Raw genomic sequence first — 19,314 nt, 5'->3', positions numbered from 1 at the left:
CAGTAAAGCATATGATATAACGCCATATGACAGCTGTGCCAAAACCGCTGAAGAACTACTGCTGAACCAATATTTCTGAGATGTAGTGGATAAAGTATAAACTAAAGTATTTAGTGAATATGGTGAATATGGAGTACTTAGTTACTTTCCATCACTGTGCAGTGTGCAAGTACAGTATGCCTATACATCTGCCTAAAAAGCTGTTCTCCATACTCCACCAGGTGGGAGTAAACATCAAGAAACATAGCTGATCACGTCACAGTGATGTTGTAGATCTGCTATTTCCGTGCACGACACTGGCACCAAACTATACATTGAATATTAGTGTCTTTCTTATGCATGGCTGTGACAGATGTGAATAAAAGATCAGCTCTCTCACCAACTTCAAATTCTACAGATCAGAACTTAATACGTTAAAGCTGTACTGACAGCACACAAACAATTACTGCACCAGAATACAGTCCCAGAGACCTATATGCAGAATTATCTCTCGCCGTCAGTGGAGGATTTGTAAATCAATGCAATCGGGAGTTCTGGACATCAGCATTAATCATACAATTTTTGGCCAATAATGATATGCCCAAAATAGTGAAGTAAAGTCAAAGTTTGAAAGTCAAAGTGGTTAAGATGTATTTTATTTTCACTAAAGTTAGAGGAGGGTGTGTATTATGTATGATCAGTGGTCGCATATCGTTGCTGTCGGCAGGAAAGCACCTAAATCCATACACAGTTACTATATAAAAAGACTATAAAAACGACTTAAAAAAAATCTACTGCTTAAAAGCATAATGTATTAAAATCAGTTCTATATATAAGTACAAATAATTAATAATCTGATACTGTATGCAACCCATGTGACAGTCCAACGAGGGGGGTTCAGCCTAGGTGTTCAAAAGTCTGATGGAGGTGGACACAAAGCTCAAAGATCAAAACTCACCCTTTTAGTGAGTTTTGATGCTCTGTATCGCCGGCCTGAGGGCATTAGTTCGTAGTGGGTATGGAGGGTGTGGGTGTTGTCCTCAACTATTTGAGAGGTCTTCTTTATTGTCTGTTTGTCTATGGATGCTACTGAGTTCTCCTGGTTCCTCCCAATGATCTTGCCGCTGATGCTAATCACCCTGTCGAGAGGTAGAATAGTAGTAGATAGTAATAGTAATAGTAGTAATAGTAAAACTCATGACAGCAGAGACATTAAGCATCAAAAGATATTCAGAACTCGCGTTGGATTCAGATATGACGTTCTCATATTGCACATAGGTTTTTCTATTTTAGGTATTTGAATGATACATTTAGTACGTGGAACTCACAAGCTCTGGGCAACTCCTACACATTCCAGTTGTGTTAACTACACTGTGACCCTGGCCTTAACTCCCTGGCAACTTTGAACAAGAACCCAAAGGTTATGGACCCTTTTAAAATAAAGATCAGAGTTATGCACACACATGCATGGCCAAACATACACACTGGGAACCGTTTCCAACCCTTGTTCCCCATGCATTCATCCCAGATGAAACATCACTTGGCAGCAATGAATGAACATGACGGTGACATTCTGATGAACCACGCATCGTCTTTCATCTGTCAATCCTTTCCAAACCACCAGCCATGCAGTGTGCAGAGTATAGAGGGTATGCACAATCATGCTTACAGTAAGTAGCAAATCGAGTGGCAAAGTGAGTGGCAAAGTGACTTTAATGTTGTTTAAACTCGTTCAGATAGGACTTTTCTGTTTGGATGTATGGGCTGTCAAGGCCAGAAAGTAGTTTTTTGCCACTCAATAGGTGTTCCCGCATAACTATGATGATGATGATGTCACACGCAGGCATCAATTGCTTTAAAACATCAACATTCATAAGCACAATTACTATTGACACTACTACTATTTTGACTGCAATTGCTGATTTATACATTGTTGCATGGCTGTGCATTTTCAAATAATAATAATGATTTAGCCACCCCTCTTTAGCTCTTGTTGCAGTATTTGTCACTGTACATTTTTCACATAAGTGAAATTAGTCTTCTGCATTTAACCCATTCTAACTATTGGGAGCAGTGGGAGCTATTAATACAGTGCCCAGGGAGCACTTAGGTGTTACGTGTCTTGCTCAGGGACACTTCAACACATAGACTGGGCGGAGCGAAGGGGTAATCGACGACCTTCTAATTCCTATATCCACTCAGCCACTATCGGTCACAGCCTTACTCATCTGCGAAGAGAAAAGCCTGGTCGCAACCCAATCACAACACTTCACTTCATTCATGGACAATGTAAACAGATAAACAGAAGCGTCAACGTCATTTCCTTGAGCAGTACTTCCGCCAAAAACCAGCAGTTCAGTTCATGCATGCTACAGCGTAGAAGCCTTCACCACATTCAACTTGGCATCTTGGCATCCATATTTATAGGCAAATTATTATTATTTATTTAAAAACAATATGCGATCTGTAAAGCTCACAATGCCTCGTGATGCGACGTGTTGTGAGCATCTAGATAGGCTATTTAGGGGGACAACTTGACAAGGGCTTAATGAGTTAGCCCATGTTAATTGAGTAATGTATTCTCATGATGTTTAGTTCCACCTGGTGGAGCATGAGGAACAGCACTTCAGGCAGAGGCACTGTACTGTGGGGTTGCATTTGTACATAGGTGGTCTAAAGGTGGGCCTCTCCAGCTGTAAATAGTGTTCTGACACGTGTGTGACCACTCCAGTGTCTGCGACCCCTCAACCCCTGAAAGCTTAGCTTTACCACCTGGTGGCGGAGGACTGCTCTTGATCTCACAGCACCTTCCCTACAAACTGCCACACAGATCACTCCATTCAGACTCCCTGGAAACAACTGCAAGCTCCACTTTAACGCGCACACGTGTGTGGATAGTGGCACGTGTGTGTGTGTGTGTGCGCACACACGCACGCGCACACACACACACACACAGGAGTTAGACCTGTCTGAACTGAGTGGTGCTGTACTGTACGTGTGTGTGTGTGTGTGTGTGTGTGTGTGTGTGTGTGTGTGAGAGAGAGGCTGCACAACAGTGACACTTGGTGGTGAATAAACGCTACTTCCGTGCTCGTACTCAGGGACACAGCCAGGGACACAGCCAGGGACACACATTGCTGGGCAATGGAGTAGCTGCACCACTCAAAAAATAAAGGGGGAATAGTACGTAAAATAAAGTATTTAGTCATCATAGCACACTATTAGGTGCTTGAAGGTGCTGTGTGCATGGTTCCTACTTCTGTGCATGTGCGAATTGTGCGCACTGTCTGCACTCAGTATGTGAGTATAAATATACATTTTACATGTACTTGTGCATGTACATGTTTGTACATCGTTTCTGTCTGGCAGAAACCTTGTATCTCCATATTTCAACTTTTTCTGTTTTGTGGTAAATGATTGCCATACATCATCATACAAGACTGTCACACAAACAGAAAGTAGCTGATCTATAACCTCACACGTAGTGATGCAACGTGGTGTGAGCTTGTAGATCGTCTATTTTCGCTATTTTATTATGATGTTTTTAAAATGATAACAAAAAGACATACAAGGTTTCCACTCAACAGCAACGACATGCCGTGCCGTGTCGCACACACACACATACGCACACGTGTCGCGCATGCACATACACAGAAGAAGAAAAGAGACATGCACAGAGAAAAACAGCTCCATTACAAAGGTATCTTCAGTGGAGGTCTTGTGGACTGTAATTCATTTCTGATCTCCAAGCGGATCAGGTTTCTAAGTGTTTCATCTGTCTTACTTCTATGTTCGAATTTGTTTCACAGTTTGTTTATATTTTAAATTGCTGTAAAAAGTGACATATTAAAAGTTGGAATATTTCTTCCAATTTGCAAAAAAAAATTAGAGACAGAGGGAGGAATTCTGCACCTCGCTCCACATTCCATGTGAACATCGGTTTTCTAGTCTTTTTAATCCTTAGCTTCTATCTGATTTGCTGTGTGGGGTTCCACTGGGGCCTCTCTGTGGTTGGTTTTTTGTGTCTGAATAAGGATGAGCCATTTTCAACACACTGCAAGTGGAGTCATGTCTTTACCTCACTGTCTATGCGACTAAACAATCAGTACAACTGGCTCTAGCTGCTGCTTATTTTGGGCTTAGCCACATCTGGTGTGTGTTATGACTGAGTCAAATCTCTTACCCCCAAATCAACACACAAATTCTATCTCCTTTCTACAGTATCTCCATCTTCTCTCCGTCTCCTTTCCTCTTTCTTTTTTGTTATGCAAGCGCGTAACAAAAGGTATCATTAAGACTACAAGTCTACTTGATATCCTACTTACTAGCGGGAGACGCAGTGTTCAGTTACTGAATAAGGGAGATAGTGACAGATGTTGAAAGGGTTTTCAAAAATAAAAAAATTGTCCAGGTGCAGTGGTATTCAGAGCACAGCTTATCATTCTGTACATCCAAAGCTATCTGGCCTGCAAGGTGCAGTAAGGCACTTGTTCTTAATGACAGTTGAGACCCAAATGGACCCTTACAGCTCTGTAACTGAGAGTGTACAAATAGGTACATTAGTACACTTTCAGTTATTGAGAATTTTACAACATCTATTTGGGTCCTGAAGATAAAAAAATAAAAAAATAGAAATCATGAAAATGAAGGCCCGTGACCTAATGCATATCAACCTTATTGTAACCAATAAACTCATCTATCAATTATTCTGCGTGGACCTTCGGACACCGCCTCATCCACCACCGCTGACAATTTGAGGGAGCCTCTGCGCTCACCAGCGCGAGGGCGTGCATCCCTTTGATCGGCTTTATCTCTCACTTTAGTAAGGTTAAAAAAAGATACATCAATAACAATAGGCGAGAATGAGGCTCACTCCCACTGTCTAGCCCAGTCTCTTTGTCATTGCCCCCCCCCGCTCCACATACGGTACAATACAGTGCAGAGGAGGGGGAATCCTCTGCCGTCTGGTAACATGATGACACACCAAAGGCCAGGTGAGTAAAATCCCCCTCCGCAGAGGGACATGTGTCACAGTTCAGTGCCTCTCCAACCTTTCTTGTGGTCTCCCGTCCCCCTTTTTTGTGTCTTGCCCTGCGGCCATAACGATAAAGCCCCCATCTGCTCTGGGGACCGAGGCCTTTCTCTGTCTTGAAATAGCAGATTCCCTTTGTTTAAGCATGCAGATCACGTTTCCCCTTTGACACCTCTACACATGCAACAGGTAGCTATAGTTCTTCAGTTGTAAGAGAAAAAGAAATGTGTAGAAAATGCCATAGTGGTTTCTTTCCAAAGTCTTTGCCGCTGGGCACCGGTGTCACCAATCCCCTTGGTGAAAACACTGCTTTTTCAGCAAGCGAAGAATGGCCTGGAGGAATGCCTGAAAACACTGTGTTGATCCTCACTAGTTGGATAATTGACCCCAAGCATGACCTGTGAATCCACCACTAAATAAACCATTGTTTACCATTCCACACAATGTGAACGCTATCTATCTATCTATCCATCTATCTTTCTTATCCATCTATGCAACTCTTCCTCATCCAAAGTGGTTTCAGCTGTTTCCATGTGCCAACTGCATGTGTTATTGTGTAAAAGCAGTCAAACCCCCGGAAAGGAGAGGTTACATGCGTCCATACAAGCACACTCACGTACCAATACATGTCATCACACACGCGCGCACACACACACACGCACACACACACACCAATTGTTAGTAACATGAACCCCCACAGCAGCATCCCTGCCCTTAGTGAGATCCCGTACCACAGGTCAAAAGGACAGCTGTAGTGTTTTCAGACATGGGCCTACATTAATGAAGTATCTTAGAACAGCAGCGCTGAGAGGTCTGCGTCCAGCTTATCTCTTAAGTCCACCAAGATGTCTCTTTCCTGAGCGCAGCGTATATGTGTTTTTCATTGTTTTCAATGGGAGGCTAGCGCAGCATATTGTTGCTACTGTATGCTAGAAAGACCACAAGCAAGGTACTGAGCATCTATTCTGCGCTGCGTGATGACGTGTGGCGTTTGAGAGAGTTGAAATATTTACAAGTCAGGTGTTCATTTTTAGGCGAGCACCTTGCCATTTGGGAGGAAAGGCTTTGGTGGACACACAGCCTATAATGAATCATGATCATTGTGCACATACATAATGTGTTCCTGATGTGTTAACCCTTAATATTCTTAGTGGTCACATGACGGAAGCAAACACACTTGCATGCATAGCCAATGCAGAGATACAGTACTGCTGACTGACTGTCCTGTACACATTTGATTTACAATCCATAAGGTCTCAGTACCCAGGCCAGGGTTCAAATCCGGATCCCATCGTCGTTTCTTTTTACTGTTGAACTATAACGGAAAACACATTTTGGATGGCAAGTTATTTGAGCTTCATAGTCCATTTGTGTCATTTTTCAGCCACAAACATTTCAGCCAAAACGTTTGAGGCTGTATAGGATAACATAAATACATGATAAAATACAGAGTGTGACCCCCAGTGTGGTGTGGTAACATAAACAACAAACCCAATAGATTTTCGTGCAACACCTCTGGTCAACCAGTAGTGGTCCATAGCTGAACCACAGGATCTAAATGTCTCAATATAATAGCAGAGAGACCACCTCCAACCATGACTAGTGTGTAAGTATGTAACATTCTCCTTTAAAACATATAGACTGGTTAAAATAACATTTGTATTAATTCATATGAAAAATGGATCGCAGCTTTAAAGAGATATTTGCAAACAGATACCGCGACATGCAACAACAGTACGAGTGCCGCTCAAGGTTCTGACATATCACTTGTTCTACGTAACAGTTATGCCTTGAGCAGATGAACATCTGATAGCTGAACTTTGACCTATGAACTGGAGCTTCATTCTCCAGATAGCACAGCAGTTAGTCAGACTCAAAACAACTGACACTATAGGCGAGTGTGGAATTACTGCTGATTGTTCTTCATCACTCACTACTCTTATGTTACAACCGGCCACTGTTCTTGTCGCCAACACCTCGGTGACAACGAGCAAGGCTTGACCTCTACATACCGATAAACGGCTAAAACACATGTAATTAACCTTGAATGCTACTTTTTTGTCAGTTCATTAGCATTTGGCTATTTCGAGTATGAAAATTAAGACTGAACTTAATACTGACTTCTAATATTTATTGAACAATCTAATCTACGCTACGTGGCCTTCATCGGGATGCATCATTACGAACATGATCAAGCTCAGAAAATGTCTCCATGAGATGCGTTAGATTAACCTGAAAATCTACAAATTCCAATTCTTCTTTTATAAACAATTGCATTTGTACGGATTTTATGTATTAGTTTATTTCTTCAATTAGGCTAATTTGTCCAAAATAGAGATGCCAGGGTGCAGTGTTCTTTCTCTCCTCTCAATAACAAAACATACAGTACGTGCAGGTTGCTATGTTGTTGGTTCTCATATCTAATTACTATCTAATTAGGTCATGTCTGGCCAATACTACAATCTTCACGTTTATGCTGAGGATCCACCCATCATTCCAAACTGGGTATCACTAATGCGCTGACCTTGGAAGTGAATTAACATTGCAATCTACTTTCCCACGACCTCTCATTCCAAGGTAACTGATTAGATTATCATGGCATTACTTTCAATTGTATGTTCGGTAATATTCCGTTGAGTTTGTTGCCGTATTTCCACTCTTCATAAAACAAAGTCCAAGGTTGCAGATTCACCTGACCGGGCTTTCTTTCACTATGGGAACACTGGTGTTTGTATACTACAACACTGTATAGAGGGTATGCACGTCATCATCATACCCGGAAGTTATGCATGAACGCCTACTGAGTGGCAAAACACTACTTTCTGGCCTTGACAGCCCATATATCCACACAGAAAAGTCCTACCTGATTGCATTAAATGACTTTAAACAACATTCAATTCACTTTGTCACTCACTTTGCCACTCGATTTGCCACTCACTTTATGCATGCGCATATTGGGGTTAAAAATAAATAAATAATACACTAAATACACTTATACTGTGTGTTTAGTGTACAGACGTTGCAGCCCCTTTAGACAATGTACTTCAATTAAAACGTATTGTTTAGTTTTTTATAATCCTGTAATACATATTAAAGGAAGGTTGAAGTGGTTATGGAAAGTTGCATTTAATGTGCATGCATGCGTGTGTGTGTGTGTGGGGGGGGGGGGGGGGGCAGCTTTTATTGCAGTCACCTGTTCATTTCATTAGTTCTTTTCAGTTGTTTTTAATGTTTCCTATTACTACACTAAGCATCTGTAACAGTGTACCTGTCAGCTAGCTTGTATTTGCTTAGCAGAATGAGAAACTTAATTGTTTCTTTCAACTTAAACTCAATTTAAACATTGTTTGTCATATAACAGGTAGACGTTTACCTACAGTAGTGTAACAAAGTGGTGAAATAATGTACGTACGTATAAGCTCCCATATTTGTTTTGTTTTCAGGAAAGGGAAGTAGAATAGAGATAGAACAAGAAAGAACAAGGAAAGGCCAGATACTGTATTCCAAATATTCCAGATATGGGTAGATTAAAATATAATACATACAATAGGTGCAAGCTACACTTTTGATACACAAAAGTGTAGCTTGACTGCTATTACGAATTATGTAACAGTTACAATGCAATGCAATTGCTAACCTAGATGTGTAAATATATTTGCTGCCAAGATACTGTACGGTATATAAAATCGAAAAGGACAACCAGCTGTATCAATACCGGCACCGCGAGGATAATGCATCCATGGCTAGGATCAAAGTCGAACTAGCTTCCCCATTTAGCCTCCCTAGTAGAAACAGGAATGACTAGATTGTTTGGTGTGTCTATTTGAGAGGCTTCTGTTTTATTTTATGAGGCACTGGGTTAGGGTTAAGCCCTTTTAGTTTGTGTCATTTCACCCATTCACCCCATCATGTGGCTGAGCCAAATTTAGATCCTTTACATTAATCTGCTTTTAGAGATGAAAGATGATCACACACACACACACACACACACACACACACACACACACACACACACACACACACACACACACACACACACACACACACACACACACACACACACACACTGTATGGCGAGGGGAGAGATTAAGCTGAGAATAATCAGAACCTTGTCCTGTATTATAACATTTGGATTATATATCATTGCTGTCAAATCTTGTATATCCAAAATCATCACTCCTCAGGAAATGGGCATGTCATATGCAAAAATATTCAAAACCTTTGAGAAACTTTCTAAAGCAGTGAATATAGTAGATCTACAAGATCACACGCTTGTGTTGTGATCTTGTAGATAGGGTACTTTCGCTGTTTTTGCTTGAAACTGTCATTATGAAGTATAAAAAAGGCATTAATTTATGAAAATGAAAACATAAAAAGATAACAAGATTCAGGCGAATCAGGCCGCAATGAAATGTGATGCCTATGCTGCTCACTCTGCTGACAGAGACATCAAGCTCTTTGGTCATTACTGACAGGGAGCATGACATGATGTGTATGTTTGCGTGCGTGCGTGCATGTGTGTGCAGGCTACATGTGATGTGGTGGATGTTTGTGGACAAAGCGCTGCAGTGCTGAAACTTTGAGTTAAGTCAGTACATGACAAGGGTCGGTGTACATGATAAGTGTTCGTTTCTTTCAATGAACCTGGTTTCGTGTGTAGGTCTGGAAGTGCCTTTTGCCGTTAAGTGTTAGCAGAGGAAGTATGGAGTTAACAGGTCTCACTGCAGAGCCACCAGATGCTCTGATCCCCACACATACCGGGCTGGATTAGAACAGGGAACCGGAGCAGAAACAGGATCTGAGCCTCCTCCTGTCCCTCCCTATAACCTCCAGCCCCTCCTCAAAGACATCCTCGGCACTTCCTCCTCCAATTAGTGTGACCTTGTTGCGTTGGGGACAGCGAAACGTTGTGAAAGTCAAGACACCGGCTCCTCGCACCTCACTTTTAGCAAGCGGGCCAACAAGCCAGTAAGCCTGAAGGCTAGAGGTTATCATCAAAATAGCACTGCTCAGCTCTGAAAATTGATAGTGCATAAAGCAAATGGACAACAAGCAACGTAATCATTTCCTTTCCCCGGGGAGCATTTCATCTCCGCTCGGCGAGCGCGCTCAGCACTCAAGCCACCCCTATTTGTTTAGTAACAGCAGATGGAACGGGCCCGGCGGAGGCTCTTTGAATGATCCAAACCGTAAAGCCAGCGTGGGCTTTGACACGGTGCCACCTCGGGGAGGAGCAACGATATCCCACATGTCTCCTCGTCGACGAGGGGGCGTCACTGACAGCTGCTGAAGGTCAAGGGTCAAAGTCATCCCAGGTAGGCTATCAGCAGCCAGGCATGCAGGCTGTCCAGTGGGAGTAGTGAAGGCTGACAGAGGGCTAAATTAAAAGGGCCCAGGGACTATCAGCCTAACCACAGACGCCGGGCAACGTACACCGGCACAATGGTGTGTGTGTGTGTGTGTGTGTGTGTGTGTGTGTGTGTGTGTGAGTGTGTTTGTGTGTAATGGAGAGAGAGTGAGGGGGCGGGGCACTGATTAAGGCTTTGGGATATGGAACATGGCCAACTGAACATGTCATATACACACACACACACACACACACACACACACACGGAATCAATCGGGCATGGAATTCTTGCTTTCGTTCCTAGTTTGGTCATGCAGACAGCTGGGCACAGAGGCTCCTGGAAGTATTCAGGGTTTTGGGCAGTAGCCAAGCTATCTCCAGTGCATCTCATATAGAGCTGCATCTACATAACCCACCTGTCAACTCGTTCACACTATAAAGTCATTCAAACCTATTTTGTGAATGACCAAATGCATCTTCAGACTTTACAGAATTAGACTTTGGATAGTGATGTTGATGTAAATCCAAAAGTTGTCAGTGATCATACATTATTCACAACGTTGTACCACCCACAACCCCTTAAACCCTATACTTGTAATTGACTGGAGCACCCCAGGTGTCTGTACTTTTCCCCCAATACACCATATCTTCACTAAAAATAATTGATCTACAGTGAGCTCACACCGTATTTCCCCCGAATGTTCACCCATTATGACATGCCCAGAAAAGGGACGCTGAATTAAAGCCTCATGACAAACGCAACTGATTTTCAACTGATGTGTTGATCAGTTGATTTACTGCGAGCTGTACTGTAGGATGAATATTAATTAGGCCATAGGACTTTGAATTCATCATTGCCACCTGCCCAGAGAGGTAATTGGTAGAGAGATTAACCTATTCTCTTTTAGTTCATGAGGTGATCATTTGCCCTTGACCAATAATGAGCTCTTCAGACATCATGCCGCCACACCATGCTGTGCTAACTGTAATAAACGACCAAGCCGACCTGCTGAACTGACCCTGAGAAGGAAGTAGAGCTATCTTCACTTTATAATCACAAGAGCCCATAAGTATACCAGACTATATAGATTATAGAAGAACCAGCACTTTATAATTAACTTACAATACAGAGGAATCGCATTAAAAGTAGACTGTGAAACTACTGGTATACTGCAAAAAATAGGTCACTGGGCTTTGACTTGAGTCTCTTCTATACATTTTATCTCTATGTTTGAGAGATTTAACCTTCCTCACTTCCTTGCTTCTATTAATAACGGTGTCATAGTCTTGCCTGCACTTTGATACTACGTGAGCTCATTTACACACTTACTTACTTACACACACACACACACACACACACACACACACACACACACAGGCACACGCATGTGCGCGCACACACAGCCACACGCACCTGTACTCATAGTGTTTAGCCTTGATATTCCTGCAAGATCTATGTGCAAACAAATCCTACCAAATACTTGTGAGCGGTTTGAGCAATGACAGGATCAGAGGGAAATGCTACACTGGATGCCACAATGCCGGAGCACCTGGCCAGAGGCCAAATCTGAATTTCAATGTGTCCTAATGGATCAGATGAAAGCTATGTGAATACTCAAATGTTTGTACCGACGACTACCTGCTCCCTGTCTTTCCTGTCTGTGCCAAGGGTGATCTAGGTACTATGCTTGCTGGCAGCTGAGCATTAGCGTGGCAAAGAACTGCCCTCTGTGGTATCAGCACTCCACCACATACAGGAGACAGGACACTGGGCTACATGTCCTGTGATGGTCAGCTTACGAGCCAACATGACTACGGCGTGGCACTGGCATCTGACTTCCTTGCAGCCACATCAAACAGACAATGACAGGCTGGAATCTGGGCAGAGTTAGATTGGCCATGTATTTCACTCACAGGCTGTCCGTCATGCCGTGCCGTGGGCTTAAGGTTTCAAAAGTTCAACTCTCAAGAGTGGTCAGCTGTTGATGTCCGTGTATGCAAACTGCTGAAGGGACAATTAAAGTGACTTGTTGTACGTACTGTGACATTTTTGAATAAAAAACAAGTTTCTAATATGTTTCAGTCCACTAGTAGAATAAATTGTCGATTTGTATTCTTGGACAATAAACTAATTAGCAGTACGAGTAATAGTGTAAAGAAATCCCAGACCAACATTAAAATTCGCCAAATGGTATCAATTTTCTAATGATTATGAGTTCTTAAGTCAAATCTAAAAAAAGGTTTTTTAATAAACCTACAGTATATATGGGCATACTGGGTTTTTTTGTTATTAAAAAACAAAGCAATAAAACCTTAGATATGGTCTGACATAATTGATCAATGAAGAAAGAGTTGGAGATTGTAGTCTTATTAAAATCTTAAACCCAGTCCACAGTATACCAATGATTCATGTTGCAACGAAAGCGTTGCAATGTGTTGCAGAGAGAAATAGCAGCAGTCTGAATTGCCCCGTTGCATGTCTGGTTTGGGATTCTGTTTTAAGTGGTTGCAAGTAGCAACTTGTTGCATTGTGAATCATTGGTGTGAACTGAGCTTTACATATTAAACCTTGTTGGAAATCATCTTCAAAATAACAAGCAATTGTAGTCTTATTATCCTTAGCTGCCATTCAATGCCAGCTAAGGATTCCCAACGATATATGCAGAGGACTACCTGTTATCCAGTGGATTAGGAGATTTAAGCATCATAATGCCTACTCCACTGTATTTGAGTGAAATTGCAATGGTACTAATGCATGACAGATGCAGGATAGGAATATGAATGGGCATTTCTGATTTCTGCAGTAGTAAAGACATCAGATTCTTCGATATTAGGCTACAGTTCACTTTAAAATGTCTCTGCATTTTTACTTATGATAGTAAATTGCTGATATTGACCTTGAGGAAAGTGATGGACACATTATTGTTACTATGAAGGAAATAACTAGCTTACTACTAATAACTACAATAGTCTATGTAATGTTAAATATCATGTGAGAACATACGATTCAATCCGGAGATATACTGAAACGAATCGTTTAGAAATTGTGTGAATTCCGTACGTTAGCCGGATAATCCTGCTAACATGTTGACCTTTTCTGGAATCCTACAGATCACTGGGGTGATTATTGGAAACTGAGAGCAAGAGAAGACATGAATAGAGTCTGACATTAAACACAATGTATGAGCTAAACAATTATTGAATATTTCACAAACTCCAGGAAACATAATTTGAATGTTTGGATTGAGGAGCTGTTACAGTATGTCCGATAATGTGTTGCAGTATGGGGGCTAATAATAGCATGAGTCCCATGTGGATCTCGGTATGACTTCTTTACTGTACGATATGTCTCCAATTTTGTGCAAGGTTTCAGCCTGATCCAAACCTCATTGACTGTGTTGAGGTACTTCTTGGCCTACTGACACTGTGAAAGAGAGTTGCTGATTGGTCCAGCGGTTTGCGAGATTAGGCCCTGACAAACAAAAACAAATTTGTAGACACCTTGCCTCGGACATATCCAAAGCGTAACTAAATAGTCAACCATAAGCAACAGCCTATACTTGGGATTACTGATGTCATTCGTGTAATATTCACACACACACACACACACACACACACACACACACACACACACACACACACACACACACACACACACACACACACACACACACACACACACACACACACACACACACACACACACACACACACACACACACACACACACACACACACACACACACACACACACACACACACACACACACATCTTGCAGAATGGCTGTCATTAAAAATGAAGGTGCTCATCCCAGCCATGACACAGCTAATGAAACAAGGGCCTTCTGTCTCAGTGACTGGCGTCTTCCTCACACCCCATGCGGTGGTGATTCATTCAGCTTACTCATGTTACTGCAGCAAACAAATTAATATTTCATATAGCTACTTGAGTATTCCGTCTGGGGGAGGTACGACCCCCATGATGTCCCCCCCATCCCTCAGTCTGTGCTGTGTCTGTGCACATAAAAGAACCCTCTGAAAGCGTTCTATTTTTGGTTACCACTACCTCCTCCACTCTGTCCCTATCAGACACCCATGCACAGTTTGGTGTCACTACTCTGAGAAGGCTCTGTAACAATGCTGCCTCTGTCTGTCTATGCACCAAACAGTCCATGCTCCTCTTGCTTCAGACACCAGATGCAATGACTTAATGTCTGAACTCTGATACTACGTGAGCTCATTTACACACACTCTCTGATACTATTGCAGTAAGTCAGGAGATAGAGGGGACACTTGTGAAACAGAAGGTTCCCGTTTCAATCCCCGGCTCTTCCTGCCTACGGGTCGGATTGTCCTTGAACAAGACACTGAACCCTAACTTCAGCAGGTTGCGTGTGAATAAATATGTGAATGAAATGCACATTGGGAAGCAGTGTCTCAGGAGGTAGAGTGACCGAATGGGAACCGGAAGGTTCAATCCAAAGCTCCCCCAGAGTTAGTGTTGAAGTGTAGTATCAAATGTAATGGACACTGTAAAGCGCCTTGGATAAGGGCACTATATACAGTAAATGCACCATTTGCCTTTTAAAGCACTTTGGAAAAAGGCACTATATAAATGCACCATTTATATTTATTCTATATATATATACTGTATATTTAGAGATGAATCCATGTATCAATATAACCCACAACATGTACAGTATGACACCATGTTGTGGGTTATATTGATTTTTTATATATTGTCAGACTGTGTAGCCTACTATCATTACCTACTGTACAGAATTTAGAGTCGCAGCAGTTTTTACTCAAAGGTGACAGTAGCCATGAATTAGTGATAGTAGCCATGTCTTCAATGAATAACAATTGGTTGGTCGGTTCAAACAAGATGCCTCAAAAACGACTGGATTGCCATGGATTGCCGTTGGAACGATGCAAGTTGAAATGCAATGAGTTCTTTGTCAGGCATGCCCAAATATGGAGTCTATGCAGATGTCAGAACATCATTGTGATGCCAGAACAGGCCAGCTCCATATATGGAGATCTAGGGGTGATCAGGTGTGACGAATAAAGGTGAGACGAATAACAGTCTAATTCCATAATATATTCTGACCCCTCCCCGAAAAGGCCTATCTGTCCTGACCCCTAATCCATAATTTATACATTATGGATAATTAGTGTGGATTTAGACTGTTATTCGTCTCAACTGCTCATGGCCTCTTCAGAGCCTGGGCAGAGGCCTTTTGTGGCGGTTCTGGACAACCGTGGGTCCGACCGACTCAACGCCGGGCACTGCACTCTCTGTGGTGGTGTGGAACGCGTGTGTTTAATTTGAAGTCGGTGGGGCTAACAGTGTTCTCACAGATGTACAGACACATGGTGCATTTATAGATATAAGATAGACTAGACCCATTGGTCACTGACCTACTTGGAACAATGCAAGTTGGAAATGAATGCCCCACCTAGTTATTATGTGTCCCTTTTATGCCCATATATGGAGTTCTTTGTCAGGCATGCCCAAATATGGAGTCTATGCATATTTGTGATGTAAGAAAAGGCCAGCTCCATATATGGAGCCTGGGCAGGGGCCCTGTTCAGAGCCCGGGCAGAGGTTCCACAGCCAGGGAAGCCTGAATACCGCCATATATAAAGACCAGGATGGAGAGTACAACAGTGAGGAGACTACTATGACCATCACACACAGGGACACCTTCAAGACGGTATTGATCTCCACACCAAAGGTGTCCTCAAAGTGCCACTTCCAGGATTTGTAGTCATGCGGTTTGAGATCAACCAACATTTGGCCAATAGAATCGCCCAGCGCCTCTGATATCCAGCTCTCCTCACCCCCCAGAAGCTTCAGAATCTCCACCACATCTTGTGCGGACAGTCTCACCTTGGCGTCATAAAATATTATGTTCTTGAGGTCACTGGGCACACCAATTCTGTCTATCTTCTGTCAATTTGAGATTTCTGTATCTGTCTCTCTGTCCCTTTATTCCTATATATGGAGGCCAGCTCCATATATGGACCCTGGGCAGGGGCCCTGTCCAGATCCCGGGCAGAGGCCTTTTGTGGTGGTTCTGGGCACTGCACTCCCTGTGGGGGTGTGGAACGTGTGTGTCGAATTTGAAGTCGGTGGTGCGAACGGTTCTCGAGTTACGTGCATTACAGCTGTACACGCGACAGACAGTGATGCATTTGTTCACTATTGCACTGATATCAAGTATTTTGGCAAATTTTAACAAATTATGAAAAATGTATATTCATTAGTGAAAATAATGAACTTCAGGTATAGTTTTTTATTTCACAGAATGAAATATCATATTATACTGTAAGGAATTACAACTGCTGCCGGTTTAGGGCCAGCTACAAACAACAAAGTGACCATCAAAGAAAACAAAACAAAAACGTTCAGATGTGTATCAAGAGTCCAAGTGAGTAAGATATCTTCTGTGTGGATATGGTGATGTAATCACAGGAAGTGGTCTACAAATCAGTTTTAGTTCATGTGAAATTGAGCCACGTAGAACAGACCCCCAGAAGAACCAGGTCTTCTCCAGAGGGGACAGCCCTCTCTGATTCTACCCGGTGGCTGCAAAATTCTCAACTCCACCCACACAAAAATGCTTTCAAGGTCAGCACTTTAAATCACCTTAAAGACCCACAAAGGGCTTGTAATAGGAATGTCTCCGCAGTCATATGAGTCTGACTTTTATTGCAACCCATCAATCTCTGTGTGAGTCATGTATTCAGAGCTTGTTGATATAAATATTTGTTTTCAGAATAGTTGATAGAAATAGACAAAATTGATTCGTAAGATTGTCATTTCATTTTCCCTACCAACTGCGTGTGAATGATGATGCTTTCCGTGTCAGCATTTGTATAACACAATGTGGTATATAATTTCATGCCATGCCAAATTAATCTCACTAATAAGAGCTAGAAATAGTGGTAACAAAACAAGACTTTGTAGCAACCAACAAGTTGCAAACTTTAATGTACTGAAGTAGCCACTAGCCAGTAGATCATAACCTGTGTGTAGCACTGACAAAATGAAACAAGACTAATAGCCCTAACTTGGAGTGAATGGATGAATTGACCATCTCCGGAGATACGTCATGTCATGCTTCTTACCCACCTGCAACTGTTATTACTGTGCCAGTGTGGTAGGAGAGGTGCGGGGCCCGTGGGTGTCATTTTGCAAATTAGCGGCACACAGGTCTACCGGCGTATTGCGTGCTTGTCCATATTTTGTCTCACTTCATGTTTTGCTTGTCTGTTTCACTTTGGTATGAATCGGTCAAGCTGGAAGGAACTGATATGTTATCTTTAGGCCTGTCCCCGACTAAGAATTTTTGTAGTCAAATCTGATTAGGCCAAATGTTGCCTATAGTTGACTGGTAGTCGAATCATGCATGAGTCGAATCATGCATGAGTCGAATCATGCATGATTCGACTGAGAGATTGACAGTCGAATCAGTCAGATGTTTTAACGCATGTATCCATCAAAATGGTTGTGCACAGGGAATATATAATATACACAATGGTTTCTCGTTCATAAAAGGCTCATTATTGGTCAGGTCCAATTAGATTTATTGTTACGCATTCTGCCAAGTTTGGCTCATGTCGGACATTTAACCATTTCTTAAGGTGCTGCTTACTGCTTAGTGTCTGTATTGTTTAACCCATTCTGAACGGGCACCCATTTTGGTGTCAGCATCATGTTATGCTTTAGCTATTGAAAAATAGCAGATCTACAAGCTCATATCGCGCCACCGAGTGGCGCGATACGAGCTTGTAGGTCTGCTATTTTTGAAAAAAATCGAAGAACGACTGACATTTTTAGAATCTGATCTCAGGTCAAAATGGGTTCATCAGACCAGTGTGTGTCCGGCGGAAACCTCGTATGAATCTGATCTCAGGTCAGAATGGGTTAAAACAGGGAGCAGACATTAACGTGGTGGTAAGTTCATGTGTGACTGTCTGCAAACCTTTGCATTTCAAAGTCCTGTGTGTATGCAAGGCATACTCAGAGTGTACCAGACAGTTTTATAGAAAATTCTAATGGACAGGGTCACACAGACAGGTACTGTATGCAAGGAAGGACACAATAAATGACAGCCACTTGGACCTCCTAGGCAGACGTCTACTCACAGTCTGCAAGTATGACTGTGCTTAACCTGGGAAGACGTCCACACTCCACAGGTCCAAGCAGCAGTCATTTTGAAGACATCCATCCATGTAGTTAATTTGGGACGCGCACACAGATTCTGACACACCAAGGGACCGACATGCGGAAACAACGGTCGGACATGCGGTCAAACATGCGCTGCTCCCGTGCTTAGGGCTTTACTGGACTTTACACTTACACTAAGCGATGCTTCCTAGAGTTCTCAACGAGCCTGAAAATGAAGGCCCGAAAATGTCGGGCCAGGGGTTTGGGCAGAATTTGAGAACTGCAATGCTTCCCAAGTCCCCATAGAACCAGTGTCAGACATCTTACAAACATTTGCTATTTTCTTCCAAAATATTTTTACATAATCTACTCTTGGTAATAGATTTTTGGCAATTTGACAATGCTACACATCATGCACAAGGACATTACTTTGCTCTTGGGCGAAATTACATTTCTGCCTCGACACCAATGCACTGAGCACAAGGTCCAATGTTCACGGGATAGCGATAATTTGATTGGACATGAATTAAGACACCTACAACACACCCACAGATAATAATCATCCTAACCAACCTCTTATTCTCAACCTAACCAACCTCTTATTTGAAGAGAATTGATTTGAAAAAGATAATAGTCATGCAACACTATGTTAGAGCAACTATTGTATCAGCCAAGAGAGGTTCAACATGTTTGTTGAGCCTTCCACAAGATGTGGTTGTGGACCACAACCACAATTGGATAGCTACAAACTTCAACTATAACAGAAAGCCAAGCTGAAAC

The sequence above is a fragment of the Protomyctophum parallelum genome, assembly GCF_964188405.1.
Source record: "Protomyctophum parallelum genome assembly, chromosome: 21".
In the NCBI taxonomy this organism is placed as follows: Eukaryota; Metazoa; Chordata; class Actinopteri; order Myctophiformes; family Myctophidae; genus Protomyctophum; species Protomyctophum parallelum.
The sequence above is the reverse complement of the archived record's forward strand: the minus strand, read 5'-3'. Positions refer to the sequence as shown.